This window comes from Gossypium raimondii, unplaced genomic scaffold, assembly GCF_025698545.1.
Source record: "Gossypium raimondii isolate GPD5lz unplaced genomic scaffold, ASM2569854v1 Contig00026, whole genome shotgun sequence".
In the NCBI taxonomy this organism is placed as follows: domain Eukaryota; kingdom Viridiplantae; phylum Streptophyta; class Magnoliopsida; order Malvales; family Malvaceae; genus Gossypium; species Gossypium raimondii.
Window position 1 is genome coordinate 2,501 of NW_026291185.1, and position 18,351 is coordinate 20,851.

The following is an 18,351-nucleotide window of genomic DNA, read 5'->3' on the forward strand; positions in this document are numbered from 1 at the left end:
TATCTGCCAAAATTTTACTTCTGGTTCCGGCGAACGAATAATCATTGAGTCCTCCTCTTTCCGGACAACACATACAAAGAGACCGCCAACAGTCAGTAATTAGTGAACCTATGAGGACGCTTATAATTAGTTTCTTTCTCTTCTATCTCTCATCTATCTATCTATTTTTTATCTATCTATTTTTCTTTAGGTTATTCACTAGAGCAATTATGATCTGAAGTCGATCCGGGGCAAGTGTTCGGATCTATTATGACATATCCATGAGGCGCTCAACGGACCTTTTAATCTTATAAACCTTTTCGGACTTTACTTACATTGGTGCAAACCCATTTTTTTGTGCAACCGGTGTGGTGTATTCATATCTCAATTAGAAGTTCCGAGGTGGAGTTTTTTGTCTTACATAGATAGAACAAACAATATTACTCTATCCCAAATCACGTGCGCATTCATTACTACAGGATACTCCAGTATCGATAGTTAGTCATTTGAGGGGTTTTATTAGTTTTAGTTTTAAGTTTTAATAGAAATAGAAGCAGAAAATCAAATATATATATTTGATTTTGCTATATCCGTCATATTACTTATCCTTACGAAATATCAAACGAAATAGAACGATTTGAGAAAGGATATAATGAAATTCTTTGATTGGTTTTTCCCAGAGAAGAATGCTCCGTTTTATTTGACCCATGGGTCCAACAAAACCAAATCATTACACAATTAACAATTCCAATTAAATTAATATTTTTACTATTTAAATATTCAAATTGAATAGAAAATCGAATTTAATAATTTTAATGGTACCGTAATTTATTTAATTAAATTAAATATTAAATAAATGGATTTAATGAGAAATTAAATAGAATAAGAATAGAATTTAATAGAATTTCTCTAATTTCTAATTCAAATTTCAGATCCTAAAACTAAAATAATAATAAATAAACAGAGAGCTCTTGTTCTATTAAAAACGCCGCGTGATCTTTAACCAATTCTGCGCTTCAATATAATTACCAGGAGTAAGCGCTATAGCCTGTTTCAATACTCAGCGGCTTGATCAAGACCAAGCCTCCGCTATTTCAGAATCCCCTGTCAAGATGGTATGTTCTCCCCGGTCGAAAATAGGCGGTTCAATTCCTTCCCTTAGAACCGTGCTTGAGAGTTTCCCTACCTCCTTACGGCTCGGCAGTCAATTCTTTGGTGTCCCATGTTTTTACCCTACCATATATCCGATTAGATGAGGATTTCTCATAGATCTATCGATTTGTCTCAGGTTAACCAAAGGGGTTAATTACATGAGTTTCAAACTCTAATTTGGATTAAATTAATAATGGTTTTATCTTTTCTCACCTTCAGAAAAAATAAAGCGCAGGCATTTCAGGGCTGTCGTCCATTAGAGTTTTCTGAAGGTAACTATCTCGGTTTCATATCATATAGAAATTTATATAGAATCCTGAAAAAGACTTCTTCCTCATAAAAAGACTTTTTGTCTTTGGGATCTGATGCTACCGCTGCTCAATAACTTGGGGATCGGCTCTATTACATAAGTCGATTCCTAATTTTATCTCATATCATGACATAAATAAGCAGTTCTTATTTATTGTATGGCTCAAAACTCGCTAATTGATCTTTGGCACTTCCTCTATCAATTAGATCTTTATCCATAGAATAAAGTATCTAGGCATATATATTTCTTCATATTTCGACTTCTAAGTTTCTTTTTTGTTACAGCTGATAAAATCGTTTTTGGACGATGCAATATGTAGAAAGCCTATTTTTTCTAGTATTTTATTTACTAGCGTGTTTATTTACTAGCGTATTTATTTACTAGCGTATTTGCTTTTCTTTCCTTTTTTATTTCTATAGTGGAATAGTCGCATGTGACAGATCTAGCCATATTATTAAAAAGCTTGTGGTAAGAACGGGTTTCGTTCTAGTGCTCGAAAATAATATTCTAAAGCTTTGTATGCTCTCCATTACTTGTGTGGATAAGGCCTATGTTATATAGTATATAACTTCGATCATAGGATCAATTTCTAGTCGCATAGCTTCATAATAATTCTGTAAGGCCTCCGCATAATTTCCTTCGGATTGAGCTGACATCCGTTACAGTCGTCATTCGATTCAAAGAATTCTCCGTTCCAAAACCGTACATGAGATTTTCACCTCATACGGCTCCTCCTTTATGTGCATAATGAGAATAATCCATGGAATTAAAAAAGGTCGAAATATTGTCATTATGAACTGAGCAGGCTAATGTTTTACAAGAAATCTCTAGCCAACCCTCTTGCAAAAGATCTTTTCTTACCATCAAGCGTGTTCGTACTAGATAAAAAAGTAAACTCCAACAATTTCTTTGTTCTCAACGCTCCTTAATTTCCAGGAATTAGTCACTTCAACAATCTTCGATGGTTATATGAATATCCAAAGTACGAACAAGATGGATGTTTGTTGTCCCAACCATTTCTCTTAGTTCCGATCCCGATAAAGAAAGGGAATCATTAATAACAAAGTTTTCGTGTTGTTGATTCCTAGGCGTAGTGCTTCTTCCTCTATGCCGCCTATTGGTACTCGTGTAGTAGGGTTGACCCACAATACAGACCCATAGGTGTAACCTTTCGCTCAATACTCGAATCAACAATTGAAGCATCTGAGGTTGCATTAATCGGGGATACACGACAGAAGGAATTGCTTTATTTATAAACTTCACCTTCAACAAGCGTAGATTTCTTTTTTGTTTTCAATAGCCTTTTTTCTATTCTGAATAATGTGTCTTTTTCCTAAGACTGAGAGTGGTAAAGTAAATAAAAAAGTAAATAATAAATAAAGGAAAATATATATATAATAATAATCAAATCGCACCATCTCTGTAATAAGTAAATGCCTCTTTTTCTCCTGAAGTTGTCGGAATTATTCGTAATAAGATATTGGCTACAATTGAAAAGGTCTTATCAATAAAATTTCCATTTATCTGCGATCTAGGCATAGGTAGCAATCCATTCTATAACTCTTTTCATTACCCCTCGTGAGAAAATAAAATGATCTCACAAACAAAGGAAGTGTACAGTACGAAATAACATAAAAGTAGACCCATTCCATTTTTTTTTCATTTTTCGAGCCCGGAGGCTAAAGAAAAAGTGATAAAAAAAGTGATGAAAAGTTTTCTATTTTTATAGCAAGTTTCCTAGTTAGAATTGATATTGTTCGTACCTATTTATCGAATCTAATATGAATAACTCACTATTCGCTCAGGGTATCGGCCATAATAATTATGTAGGAGAGATGGCCGAGTGGTTCAAGGCGTAACATTGGAACTGCTATGTAGACTCTTGTTTACCGAGGGTTCGAATCCTCTCTTTCCGCACCTTCACCTAATTCGCCGATGTAACTGACTACTATGTATCAAATCAAATAAGAACATATACCAAAGAATTAGACCCTTCTTTAGTATAGATTCTCTATTCCCAATTCCTTTTAATATGGAATACGTAAAAATAGCATGGGGATGAAAATCTCCTTACATATCTATCATACATGAATAGGAGAAAATCGAATCAAACCCATTCCCTGTCTTCCTTTACTTACCTAACTCAGGTGAAAAGAGGCAGAACCCTTGTTTTATTTATTTTAGTTAGGTTTAAGTCTGACGAATAATATTCTACGACAAACAATTCATTTTATTTTCAAACCAACCCTTTCCCTATCTATTATTTGATTGGCTAATCCTTTATGTTGTAATGTAATGAAAGGTCAAATGTTTTGGTAATTCCTCATTGGTGGATGAATCAAGATAATTTTGAATCAGAGTTCTAGATTTTTGTTCATCCCTCGCTGAAATAATATCTCGGGTTTGCAGCGATAACTTGAGTATATCTACTGTACACCCATTAACTAAAATGTCTGATGGTTAACTAATTGACGGGCTTGAGGAATAGTCGAAGCCATACCCAATCGAAAAGGATGTTATCCAACCGCATTTCAAGTAATTGTAAGTAAACCTGACCTGTTGACCCTTTGGCTTTTCTGGCAATACGAACGTATTTAAGTAATTGTCGTTCTGTAAAGGCCATAATGAAAACCTGATTTTTGTTTTTCTTCTAAAGCAGATACGGTATTGAGATTTTTACCGAGGCGCGATTGGTTTCTAAGATCGCTTCCGGCTCTAGGCCTTTACTAGTTAGTCGAGTAAAAGCCCCAGACGGCGTATTTTTTTTTGAAACAGGGCCCTCAGTAACATTGACATAAGGACTCACTTAATAATTTGAATTTATTGAAATTTCATAAACCGAAATTAAAACTGAACTAAATGAAGCAGAAAATCGACTGAAGGATTGGATTACAAATATTAATGAGATGAATTGGATCAATATCCATACTTTACTTTTTTGTATTGTATATAATGTATACAAAAATAAAATAAAATATATATAATAATGTATAAAATAATATATAAATATAAAAATAACTAAAATAGTTAGAATATATATAGAATAAAATAGATATAATATATAAATAAATTGAATAGAATATTAAATATATAAATAAATTAAACAAAAGAGGTTTCCTTAGAGTTTCCTTTTTTTCTTGATTTATTCTGCAAAGATCTAACTCCTCAAATTGATCCCCTAATTGGAAGTTTCGACGAGATAATAAACAGATTGTTGACCTTTGGAAAAGGGAAAAAAGCTTTTCACTGTTTGTTCTTTTGATTTCAAAAAAACATTCTAAATTATGTAAAAGGCAAAAAGCAAACAAATGAGGAAAGCCGGCTATCGGAATCGAACCGATGACCATCGCATTACAAATGCGATGCTCTAATCTCTAAACTAAGCAGGCTCAAATAATAGAAAATTTGGTATTCATAGGGATTCAGCAAACTATTAGGATCTTATCTATTAACTATCTATTAATTATTCTTAATTAATATGAATTATTAATATGAATTATAGACTCAATTTTGATAAATTTTTTCTAATTTTTAATGCCATACTTAATATAAATATATAAATATAACATATTTAATATAATAATGGTAGATTCAATCTAATATTCAAGCTAATGTTGATAGAATCTAATAATTAAGAATATAATAATTCGATTTTAATTTTATATATATATATTTATTATTTATCTATATATTTAATATCTTTTTTATATCTTAGTTATATTTCTTTTATATTATATAGTAATATAATATTACTAATATTACTGACTCCATTTGATTTTCTAGTTTATTTTATATTTTAGTATATTTTACATCTAAATTATATAGAAAATTTTTTTATATAGATTTCATTTAATCGATCGATTTAATGAATTTAATATATATTAAATTTATTTCTATTTAGTTTCGAGTTCTAAATAGAGATAATTAGAGTCAAAAATCTTTTTTATGCATTTATATATTTATGATTCTAGAAATGAAATGATACGTTATAAGTCTAGATAATTAGAATGAAACTCTTTTTAGACTCAAAATTTGAATTATCTTCAATTCGAAATAGAAATGAATGGAATAATTAGTTCTAGTTATTAAATATAAATAATTAGTTCTAGCTATTATACTATAAAAAAAATAATTTATTTCATTTTTAATTTTAATAATGAATAAATTCAATTTTCATTTTGATTTTTTTAGTTATCTTATTCTTATTATGGTTATATAGGATGGTCTAATAAAAGGAAAGGATAAGAATCAAAATGAAATTAAAGAAAAAAAGATGCAACCCATAGAAATGAAATCCAGATCATAATGAGAGACTCCTTTCTTTTGTTTTCATTCATAAAGACCGAAGCTAAGACGAAAAAAAGAATCGACCCTTCGAGTATTCCACCAAATTGCCTGAGAAAACTGAGAGTAAGAGGGACATATATATGTTATGGAATACCCATCTATATTGAATTGCGAATACAGAAATGATAAAATATTTTCGATTGGACCAAATAAAATTAATATAGGTCTCCGATAGAGACGAAAGACGATAAACAAACAGAAAATAGGTAAAGACCCTTCGATATAAGAAATCTGTATCTATATCTACTAAATTCAACGGTTTCAATAAAAAGCAAATAAATAAACGAAAATAAACAAATGAAAAGAGGGGAAAGGGGGAAAGGAGGGAGAAAGGGGAAGGAGGGCATCCTAATGAGATCTAATCTCAAAGACACAAAAGGGATGGCGAAATTGGTAGACGCTACGGACTTAATTGGATTGAGCCTTGGTATGAAACCTACTAGTGATAACTTTCAAATTCAGAAAACCTGGAATGAAAATGGGCAATCCTGAGCAATCCTATTATTTTATTATTTTACGAAAATAAACATGAACAAAGGTTCAACAGCGAGAATAATAAAAAGGAAAGGATAGGTGCAGAGACTCAATGGAAGCTATTCTAACAAATGGGGTTGACTGTTGGTAAAGGAATCCTTATATCGAATATCGAAACTCTAGAAAGGATGCAAGATATACCTATTTTTTTATAGGTATACTAATGAAAAACTATCTCAAAAAAGACGAACCGAACCCGTATTTTTTTTATTTCTATTATATGCAAAATCAATTTATATTTATATGAAAATATGAAAAATAAAAAGAATTGTTGTGAATCGATTCCAAGTTGAAGAAAGAATCGAATAGAATAGTCATTAATCAAATCATTCGACTCCATAGTCTGATAAATCTTTTGAAAAACTGATTAATCAGACGAGAATAAAGATAGAGTCCCGTTCTACATGTCAATATCAATACCGACAACAATGAAATTTATAGTAAGAGGAAAATCCGTCGACTTTAAAAATCGTGAGGGTTCAAGTCCCTCTATCCCCAACCCCAAAAAGCCCGTTTTGTCTGTCTATTTATTTTATCCTACCCTTTTGTTAGTGGTTCAAAGTTCCTTATGTTTCTCATTCATCCTATTCTTTGCCGTTTTACAAGCGTATCCTCAGCATAGCAGAATTTTGTTCTCTTATCACAAGTCTTGTGATAGAGTGATATATTGTGATATATATGATATATACGTAGAAATCTCTTGAGCAAGGAATACCTATTTGATTTGAATGATTCATAATACATATGATTACTCATATGGAAATTTACAAAGTCTTCCTTTTGAAGATCCAAGAAATTCCTGTTCGAGACCTTTAATTTAATACTTTTTCGTTTTTTTTTGTTTTCATTTTTAATTGACATAGACCCAAGTCATCTAGTATTATGAGGATAATGCGTCGGTAATGGTCGGGATAGCTCAGTTGGTAGAGCAGAGGACTGAAAATCCTCGTGTCACCAGTTCAAATCTGGTTCCTGGCATATGATTAATTTGTATGAGTATCTACTCTACAAATTAATTGATATGGATCGACATAATACATACTTATCTAGCTAGGTATCTGAGAGTAAACCCTCTCTTTATTTATTTCATTTTGTATTTTTTTCTCTTTTTAAAATGAGCAAAGAGTCTATTCTAATGTGTCTATTATAATGTAGTAAAAGACAAAATTTGCTTATCTTTCCTCTTCTTTTTTATTTGTTCACACTGCGGCTTCTCACATTCAAAAAGAATGGTAATACTTCATACATATTTAATTAAAAGATTAAAATAGTTGGTTGAAAGGCCCAACAAAAAGACGGGTCTAGAGGAGTTCAAGGATAGAAATAACCAAGACTCATCTCAGCTACAGTACAAATAGAAGCCGATCCCCTTTCATTTATTTCTTTGTATTCTCTTTCATATTCCATTTCTTCATTCCCTTCTATGCGACTCTCTAGAGTTCATCTAAGTGATGTGCGCGATACAAAGTTCACGGTACAGAACCCTTGTTGTTCATCCTATTGTCTCGGCTCGTCCGAAATAAAATAAATAAAAAAGTCTCTTCAAAAATCGAGAATCTCAATGATGTATTGTCTTTATTTTTTTATTTATTAGCCTATCCATAAGAATACGAATGAAACCTCAATTCCTCTGTTTGAGCTAGAAGAAATGTACAAATTCCTTGAATATTCGAAGTTGTAATTAGTTTCTTATCATTCAATGAGCGTCTGTTATTTCATAAAATTGGGGAAATGTAATCCTTACGTAAAGGCCACCCTATCCAACTTTCGGGCATTAAGATACGTTTCAGCCGTGGATGATTTTCATAAGAGATTCCCAACATGTCATAAGATTCTCGTTCTTGAAAATCCGAACTTTTCCAAACCCAGAAAACAGACGGAATTCTAGGGTTACTCCTTGGAGCAAATACTTTTATACATACCTCTTCGGTTGATCTACACCATACTCTATTCTCGTAAGATGATACACACTGGCTAACAGTCCGCCTGGTGCCATACATCAGGAGCACATTAGAGACGTAGATAATTGTAACCATATACATATAAAATAACAGCAATGGAATGCCAATCCTCAGGCTTTATTTGCAAAGTCTCCCTATTCCTTGGTAATCGAAGCCCAAAGATCTATAGAACTAGCCCGTGTTTGACTAGCCAAACAGACAAACGACCCTGCATCTTTTTATCTCTCCGCACTTTTCTTTTTTATTTGTCATTTTCTAAGATAAATATTTCGCATTTATGATGAAATCTGAATTTATGAAGATTAATTCGTTGTCTGTTTCTGTAAAAAAATCCTACCTAATTCTACTAATTCGTGGGAAGATAGTGAACCCTTGGAGTTGAAAAATGTTTCAGGAGGAATCTCTGAAGTAGATGGTGGTTGATAGAGCAATCCTTGATTATAATTTCCAGTACGGAGTACTACGTACCAGAAAAAACTTGTGATTGGTAGTAAAACACCGATCCCCCTGTTGAGATCTAATTCGATCTTCATAGATTTCATGAGATATTTTCTTACGAAGTTTTGTTATAGCATCTATAACTGCCTCAGGTTTAGGGGACAGCCCGGCAAATAGACATCCACAGGAATTGGCTTATCGACCCCCGAACAGTACTATAAGAATCAGTACTGAACATCCCTCCTGTAATTGTACATGCGCCCATAGCAATAGCACATATTTAGGTTCGGGCATTTGTTCATTATATAATCTCCCTAAAAGAGGCGCCATTTTTCATTGTTACTGTTCCAGCTGTTAAAATTAGGTCTGCCTGTCTAGGACTCGATCTTGGTACCAGCCTGGCACGATCAAAGTCAAGCGTGAGCCTATTAATGAAGCAAATTCAATAGAAAGCAACAACTGGTACCATAAAGAAGAAGCCATAAACTGGAGAGTCTTGACCAATTTGAAAGATCATTTAATGTAGTTGAAATAACTGAATTTTGGGTTGTTCGATCAAGTAAGGAAATTCTGATGGAATTCATACTCAATGGTATTATTATTTTGACTTTTTCTTTCTTTTATTATCTGAATATTCAGGAACTAAGACCATTCAAATGCTCCTTTTCGCCATGCATAAACTGAACCAACAATTAGGATAAGCACGAAATGAAAGCTTCTATGAATACGGGTACCCCCAATACATCGAAACTCATTGCCCATGGATAAAGAAAAACCGTTTCAACATCAAAAACAACAAAAACTAGAGCAAACATATAATAACGGATTCGAAATTGTAACCAAGCATCGCCCATTGGTTCTATACCCGATTCATAACTAGAAAGTTTTTCTGGACCCTTTCTAATCGGGGCTAAAACTCCAGAAATTAGAAATGCCAAAATAGGAATAGCACTTGATATTATTAGAATGCCCAGAAAATATCATATTCGTAAAGCAGAAACATAGACGAACTCCTATGAATGTGAAAAATAAGATCGGATTAGTCGCTTCGACCTGGAATTCATTGTCAAGTCATCCGCAACTGTTTGTTTAGTCAAAACAACAATTCAGTTTGATCGAATCGTCTAGTTTCGTTTGTTTGCTGTGTTTCCATGTTGCGTTTTAAGATTTATTGATTGGAATTAATCCTATTTTATTTACATTCCACTTATTTCGATTTCATTTCGATATAGTACTAATTTGTATAGTACTAGTATAAATATATATTTATACTATATATAGTATAATACTATACTAAATCCAAAACAAGTAATACTTTTTCGTTTCACTTCATTTCGGAGTTTTCTAAATAAAAGGAATTCTAATATCTAACTAATATCTAATATTTATTAGAATTTTAGAAATCAAAAACTTTTTATTCGAAATTCTATTTATTCTAAATAGAAATTCGAAATTATAGATTTCGAATAAATAGAAATTTTTATTTTATATCTATTTATATAGAATCAATCTAAAATCAATCTACCCATGAGATGTTAATTAAGAAAATGGGGTTTTGTTTATTTTATTCTTATCCAAGAATAAAAAAAGAGCGATTGGATCCGTTGAAATGCGCTTTTGTTTTCAGGGTTATACTCTGAGTGATCTCCCTGTGAGCGAGCTTATGGGAATGATTTAGACCAAGCAACTGGAAGCGACCATTTCCAATCAACAAAGAATACAATAATTAGGAAAAAACTATACAACTTTTTTATTTTTAGTTGTATTTGGATATTCTTTATTGTTTTAGTTTGCTTTAGTTTTAAGAATATTATTTTCATTTTCATTTTCTTAATTTAAAAAATTTAATGAATATTTAAAATTAATAAAATATAAAATTCGAAAATATAGGGCTATACGGACTCGAACCGTAGACCTTCTCAGTAAAACAGATCGAACTGATTATTATCAAAATGATTCAGCTTCATTCAAAGACCCAACATGCATTTTTTTTTTGCATTGGGCTCTTTCATTAACTGATAGAAATATCAGTTAGTCTACCGTATATATTTTTCCTAACAGAAAAAAGAGAACAGTTCCGTGTACTCCTGATTCATTGTGCTCTGATTCATTACTGATACAGGAGCACTTCCAAAGTGTTCAAAGAGGGGAAGGGTTATCTTGACGTAGGTCTGCTTCTGGCCTAGATCAATCTGGGTTAAAATGGAGTCTCTACCATCCTGATTAAAAAATCAAACATGAAACTTCATACACCTTAAGATTCATAGGACGAAAAGAGCATTTTTGAGGTCCTTATACTCATTATGCCTAGCATTGAATAGACCGGGTATTCACCCTATCAATATCTCAAATCTATTGATGGGTTCGATTCGGATCTTGCCTAAACGGCACCCGAATCGGACCTGAACCATTAATCAGACTATTGTTCTCTTGTTTTGTTCCTTCAAAGTAATGGAGTAAGACATCGATTTCTCAAAAAGATCAATTCTTTTGATTGCATGATAGACTTCCCTGAAAAACATTGGCGCACGTGTAAACGAGGTGCTCTACCAACTGAGCTATAGCCCTTGTGTTTGTGATACATATTTTATCATATTATGTAGATAATTTCTTGTCAAGATGAATATTACATGATCCAACATCATAATCATACCCTTTTGGTCTGTTTGATTGGTATTGCTTAGAAGTAATATTGGATTTATAATCCATCGATGTAATGAGTCCCTTTTCTTTCTCTTTTATGATTCCTTATGATAATAAATGACCTACTTAACTCAAAAGCGGTTAGAGTATTGCTTTCATACAGCGGGAGTCATTGGTTCAAACTAATAGTAGGTAGAACTTATTAGATACCATCGATCCCAGTGTCTAATAAGTTTTCTCACCTAATCTTTTATTGATTTTCTATCTTTTTCATCCTATTCTATTTCCGTTTTCAATTTTCAAATTTTCGTTAGATCAAAATCTGATTTCACTTTTCTTGTGTATTTGATTGTATTTGATTCTATTTAATCAGCAGAATCAAAATGGGATGTAGAAACGAAAGTTCTGTTTCTACGGAAATTTTTCGATTAACCAACTCGTTACGAAATCGCGTTGATAGCCTCGACTCGTGTCCCAGCCCGTCTGAGAGCCAGATTTGCCTCAATTGTTTGCCTCTTACTTCCAGCTTTCCTCAAGTTAGCTTCCGCTATTTCAAGAGCTTGCTGAGCTTCTTGGTGGATCAATGTCACTACCCTTCTCCGCATCATTTACTAAAATAATAGTGATTTCATTGTTGCCTATTCTAGCAAAACCACCCATCAGAGCCATCGTTAACCATTGGTCGTTAAGGCGTATTCTCAAAATACCTATATCTACAGCTGTGGCAATAGGCGCGTGATTTGGTAATACGCCAATTTGTCCGCTATTAGTAGATAAAATGTTTCTTCACTTCTGAATCCCAAACAATTCGATTGAGGTAAGTACGCAAAGATTTAAGGTCATTTCTTCAATTTGCTCTCCATTTCTAAGTTCGTAGCCTTCGCAGTAGCTTCGGCGATGTTACCTACCAAATAAAAGGCCTGTTCAGGAAGACCGTCTAATTCTCAGAAAGGATCAATTTAAAATCCTCTAATTGTTTCTGCTAGACCAACATATTTCCCTCGGGGAACCGGTAAATACTTCCGCTATGAAAAGGGTTTGTGATAAGAAACGCTCAATTCTTCGCGCTCTTGCCACGGTTAAGCGATCCTCTTCAGACAATTCGTCCAACCCAAGGATAGCTATAATGTCCTGAAGTTCTTTGTAACGCTGTAAGGTTTGCTTAACCCTTTGCGCAGTTTCATAATGTTCCTCACCAACGATTCGAGGTTGGAGCATAGTGGACGTTGAGTCTAAAGGATCTACCGCTGGATAAATACCTTTGGCAGCTAATCCTCTTGATAGTACGGTAGTAGCATCTAAATGCGCAAATGTTGTGGCAGGGGCAGGGTCGGTCAAATCATCCGCAGGTACATAAACTGCTTGAATAGAAGTTATGGTCCCTCCTTGGTAGTAATTCTTTCTTGTAAAGTACCCATTTCGGTACTAAGGGTGGGTTGATAACCCACAGCGGAGGCATTCTGCCCAATAAGGCAGATACTTTGGATCCTTGGACAAAACGGAAGATATTGTCTATAAATAGAGTACGTCTGTTCATTAACATCTCGGAAATATTCCGCCATAGTTGAACAGATCAATCCAACTCTCATACGAGCTCCTGGCGGTTCATTCATCTGACCGTGAGCTAAAGCCACTTTTGATTCCGCAAGAATTTGTTCATTAATTACTCCAGATTCTTTCATTTCCATGTAAAGATCATTTCCTTCACGAGTCCGTTCACCTACTCCGCCAAATACGGATACGCCCCCATGAGCTTTGGCAATGTTGTTGATCAATTCCATAATGAGTACTGTTTTACCTACCCCAGCCCCCCCAAATAGTCCGATTTTTCCTCCACGACGATAAGGAGCTAAAGATCGACTACTTTAATTCCTGTTTCAAAAATAGATAATTTTGTATCTAATTGTATGAAAGCGGGCGCGGATTTATGAATAGGGGATGTTGTGCGAGTATCTACAGGACCTAAATTATCAACGGGCTCCCAAGCACGTTGTAATTCGTCCTAGGGTCGCTCCGCCGACTGGAACACTTAGAGCAGCTCCCGTGTCAATCACTTTCATTCCTCTCGTTAGACCATCTGTAGCGCTCATAGCTACAGCTCTAACTCGATTATTTCCTAATAATTGCTGTACCTCAAGTTACATTAATTTGTTGACCGGCGGTATCTCGACCCTATAACTACTAGGGCATTGTAAATATTAGGCATCTTGCCCGGGGGAAGGTTACATCCAGTACTGGACCGATGATTTGAGAAATACGCCCCAGATTTTCTTTTTCAAGCGTGGAAACTCCAGGAACAGAAGTAGTAGGATTTATTTCATAATAAAGTGAAATATGTCAATTTTTTTTTCCAAAATTATCTAATACAAAAAATCTTCGACAGGAGGTTGATCAGTTAATTCAATAAGAAATGGGGGTTAGCGCTCGATTTCGTTGGTCCCATCCAATTCAAGTGCATGCAATTGGATTGTTTCCTATTCAATGAAGGAATTTTAAAGTCTAACCAACCTATTTTTGAAAATGAGGAAGTGGATAAATAAAATTTTGGGAGAGTCTTTCATTTGTCCATCATTATAGGCAACACCATCCATATTATCTATATGGAATTCGAACCCGAACTCTATTTATGATTCCTTATTTCTATCTCATTAGCCTTGTTTCAATTTCATTTCGTATTTTATTTAAGCATATCGATTTTTTTACTTTACGTCAACCTCTCCCCTTTTTCCATCTATATTCCCCTTTTTTCATTTCAGGGCCAATTACGCCTGTTTTCATCTAAGATTTACATATACAACATATATTACTGTCAAGGGTGAATTTATTATTTCTTATTATTGAGCTTATAATATATAATTTATATTAGATATTAGAATATTAATTCTATTATATATTTATCTATTCTATTATATATATATTCTAATATATATTAGTATTAGAATTTATTTATCTATTCTAATATATATTAGTATTAGAATTTATTTATCTATTTTATTAATTTATTTATCTATTTTATTTATAATATATTAGAATATTATATTAATATTATTTTTATATTATTTATCTATTTCTATTTTATTTATTTCATTTGCATTTAAATTTGGATTCAAAAAAAAGTAAGAAATTAGAAACTTGAAAAACACGGATCAGGTTGCGCCATACATATGAAAAGAATATAGAATAATGATGTATTTGGCGAATCAAATACCATGGTCTAATAAGGAACCTTTTCAGATTCGTTGATAATTTTTTAGAGATTTCTTCGAAAAAGGTTTCATTAACTCCTCATTTATATCAGTAGACCTTGTTGTTGCGAGAATTCTTAATTCATGAGTTGTAAGGAGGACTTATGTCACCTGAAACAGAGACTAAAGCAAGTGTTGGATTCAAAGCTGGTGTTAAGGTATAAATTGACTTATTATACTCCTCAATATGAAGTCAAAATGCTGATATCTTGGCAGCCTTCGAGTAACTCTCCTCAGCCCGGAGTTCCGCCTGAGGAAGCAGGGGCCGCGGTAGCTGCTGAATCTTCTGCTGGTACTTGGACAACCATGTGGACCGATGGGCTTACCAGCCTTGATCGTTACAAAGGGCGATGCTACCACATTAAGCCCGTTCCTGGAGAAGAAGATCAATATATATGTTATGTAGCTTACCCTTGAGACTTTTTGAAGAAGGTTCTGTTACTAACATGTTTACTTCCATTGTAGGTAATGTATTTGGGTTCAAAGCCCTGCGCGCTCTACGTCTAGAGGATCTGCGAATCCCTGCTTATGTTAAAACTTTCCAAGGCCCGCCTCATTGGCATCCAGGTTGAAAGAGATAAATTGAACAAGTATGGTCGCTTCCCCTATTAGGATGTACTATTAAACCTAAATTGGGGTTATCCGCTAAGAACTACGGTAGAGCAGTTTATGAATGTCTACGTGGCGGGCTTGATTTTACCAAAGATGATGAGAATGTGAACTCCCAACCATTTATGCGCTGGAGAGACCGTTTCTTATTTTGTGCCGAAGCAATTTATAAATCACAGGCTGAAACAGGTGAAATCAAAGGCATTACTTGAATGCTACTGGCGTACATGTGAAGAAATGATCAAAAGGGCCGTGTGTGCTAGAGATTGGGAGTTCTATCGTAATGCACGACTACTTAACAGGTGGGTTCACTGCAAATACTAGCTTGGCTCGTTATTGCCGAGATAATGGTCTACTAACTTCATCCATCGCGCAATGCACGCAGTTATTGATAGACAGAAGAATCATGGTATGCACTTTCGTGTACTAGCTAAAGCTTTACGTATGTCTGGTGGAGATCATATTCACGCTGGTACAGTAGTAGGTAAACTTGAAGGAGAAAGGGACATAACTTTGGGCTTTGTTGATTTACTACGTGATGATTTTATTGAAAAAGATCGAAGCCGTGGTATTTATTTCACTCAAGATTGGGTTTCTATGCCAGGTGTTCTGCCCGTAGCTTCGGGGGGTATTCACGTTTGGCATATGCCTGCTTTGACCGAGATCTTTGGAGATGATTCCGTACTACAATTCGGTGGAGGAACTTTAGGACACCCTCGAGAAATGCACCGGTGCCGTAGCTAATCGAGTAGCTTTAGAAGCATGTGTACAAGCTCGTAATGAGGGACGTGACCTTGCCCGCGAGGGTAATGAAATTATCCGCGAGGCTAGCAAATGGAGTCCTGAACTAGCTGCTGCTTGTGAAGTATGGAAGGCGATCAAATTTGAATTCGACGCAGTGGATAAATTAGATAAACCAGCTTGATAAATCAAATTTGAATTCGAAGCAATGGATACTTTGTAATCCAGTAATTACTGTCGGTTTGTTGAATTGCAATTAAACTCGGCCCAATCTTTTACTAAAAGGATTGAGCCGATTCTATTGTCTATATTTTTGATAGATATATTTTTATCTAGATATACAAGATTTTAAATACAAAAATAAAAGACTAAACACAACTCAAATTTTCTCCTGGGTCCATAATTAATCCTATGTATGGATCCTTAGGATTGGTGTATTCTTTTCTATCCTATATACCACGGTTTCGGATCATGGATCGAGCCAAGCATCACAACTTCTTCTACCCATCCTGTATGTTGTCCTTTTGGCTCCGTGTTGGAATAGAAACTTATTGTATTGTATTAGTAGACGAGATTTTACGAAAAAGGTTCTTGATAGGAGAAAAATTTCTTTTTTCCATTTTTTCAGTGCGGATTTTACACAACATGGGGAAATCACTATTTCTAATTGAAAATTGATATTTCTAATTCAAAGAAAAAGAGCTCTATCATATATAATGAACTGCTACTCCAGGTTCTCACAAAAGGGAATCGTTTCTTTCAATATTCACTCATTGTTCGTTAATAACCCTAGTGATTGTATCTAGTATGCGTATTCTGATAGGAAATAAAATATTCAATTGATTTTTCATCGAATGACTATTCATCTACTGTACTTTCATGGAAATAGAGGCAAGAAAGCTCTATGGAAAAATCATGGTTCAATTTGATCTTGTCTAAGGAGAATTAGAATACAGATGTGGGCTAAGTAAATCAATGGATAGCCACCTTGGTCCTGTTGAAATACTACTGTAAACGAAGACCCGACTAGAAATGATACGGATAAAAACATTCATGATTGTAGTGACAGCTCTAGTTATTACAGTAAGGTTGATCATTTAGTTGACGTCAAAGACATTCGGAATTTCATTTCTGATGACACCTTTTTAATTAGGGATAGTAATCAGGACCGTTATTCCATATATTTTGATAGTGAAAATCAAATTTTTGAGCTTAACAATGATCATTCTTTTTTGAGTGAACTAGAAAGTTTTTTTTATAGTTATCATAATTCTAGTTATATGAATAATGGATCGAAAAATGATGAGTCCCACTATCATTTTAACTTGGATGATAATGATACTAACTATGGTTGGAATAATCACATTAATAGTTGTATTGACTCTTATCTTCGTTCTCAAATCTGTGTTGATAGTTCCATTTTAAGTGGTAGTGACAATTCCAATGATAATTATATTTATAATTACATTTGCGGCGAAGGTGGAAATAGTAGTGAAGGCAAAATTTCGATATAATAACTCGTGAAAATGGTAATGATTTAACTCTAAAAAGAAAGTTCTAATGATCTCGATCTATACAAGGATTTGTGGGTTCAATGCGAATGCGAAAATTGTTATGGAGTAAATTATAAGAAATCGCTTAATTCAAAATGAATATTTGTGAACAATGTGGATATCATTTGAAAATGAGGAGTTCAGATAGAATCGAACTTTCGATTGATCCAGGCACTTGGGGTCCTATGGATGAAGACATGATCTCTCTGGATCATTGAATTTCAGTCTGAAGAAGAGCTTTATAAAGATCGTATTGACTTTTATCAAAGAAAGACAGGATTAACTGAGGCTATTCAGAAACAGGCACGGGTCAACTAAACGGTATTCCTATAGCAAATCAGGGTTATGGATTTTCAGTTTATGGGGGAAGTATGGGATCCGTAATGGGCAGAGAAAATCACCCGTTTGATCGAATATGCTACCAATAATTTTTACCTCTTATTCTGGTGTATCCTTCCGGAGAAGCACGCATGCAAGAAAGAAGTTTGAACTTGATGCCAAATGGCTAAAATATCTTCCGCTTTATATGATTATCAATCAAATAAAAGTTATTTTATGTATCAATTCTTACATCTCCTACTACTGGTGGAGTGACCGCGAGTTTTGGTATGTTGGGGATATCATTATTGCTGAACCAATGCCTATATTGCATTTGCAGGTAAAAGTAATTGAGCAAACATTGAATAAAACAATACCGGAAGGTTCACAGGCGTGAATATTTATTCCATAAGGGTTTATTCGATCCAATATTACCACGTAATCCTTTAAAGGTGTTCTGAGTGAGTTAGTTCAGCTCACGGTTTTTCCGTTGAATCAAAATTCAATCAAGTAGAGTCTTA

At 33.9% G+C, this 18,351-nt stretch overlaps 1 non-coding gene and 6 pseudogenes across 1 annotated transcript; 3 read left to right on the plus strand and 4 right to left on the minus strand.

Annotated features, from left to right (window-relative positions):
* LOC128036584 (photosystem I P700 chlorophyll a apoprotein A1-like) overlaps window positions 1-78 on the minus strand; it is a 2,282-nt pseudogene extending 2,204 nt beyond the window's left edge.
* A 3,506-nt stretch (window positions 79-3,584) lies between these two features.
* On the minus strand, window positions 3,585-4,788 carry LOC128036585 (30S ribosomal protein S4, chloroplastic-like; annotated as a pseudogene).
* Window positions 4,789-7,227: 2,439 nt separating this feature from the next.
* On the plus strand, window positions 7,228-7,300 carry TRNAF-GAA (transfer RNA phenylalanine (anticodon GAA)). The gene has a single exon. It is a non-coding gene; the product is annotated as a tRNA-Phe (tRNA).
* A 718-nt stretch (window positions 7,301-8,018) lies between these two features.
* Window positions 8,019-8,498, minus strand: LOC128036587 (NAD(P)H-quinone oxidoreductase subunit J, chloroplastic-like; annotated as a pseudogene).
* Window positions 8,499-12,203: 3,705 nt separating this feature from the next.
* LOC128036586 (ATP synthase subunit beta, chloroplastic-like) lies at window positions 12,204-13,695 on the minus strand (annotated as a pseudogene).
* A 1,018-nt stretch (window positions 13,696-14,713) lies between these two features.
* On the plus strand, window positions 14,714-16,264 carry LOC128036583 (ribulose bisphosphate carboxylase large chain-like; annotated as a pseudogene).
* A 149-nt stretch (window positions 16,265-16,413) lies between these two features.
* On the plus strand, window positions 16,414-18,344 carry LOC128036582 (acetyl-coenzyme A carboxylase carboxyl transferase subunit beta, chloroplastic-like; annotated as a pseudogene).
* The last annotated feature ends 7 nt before the right edge of the window (window positions 18,345-18,351 follow it).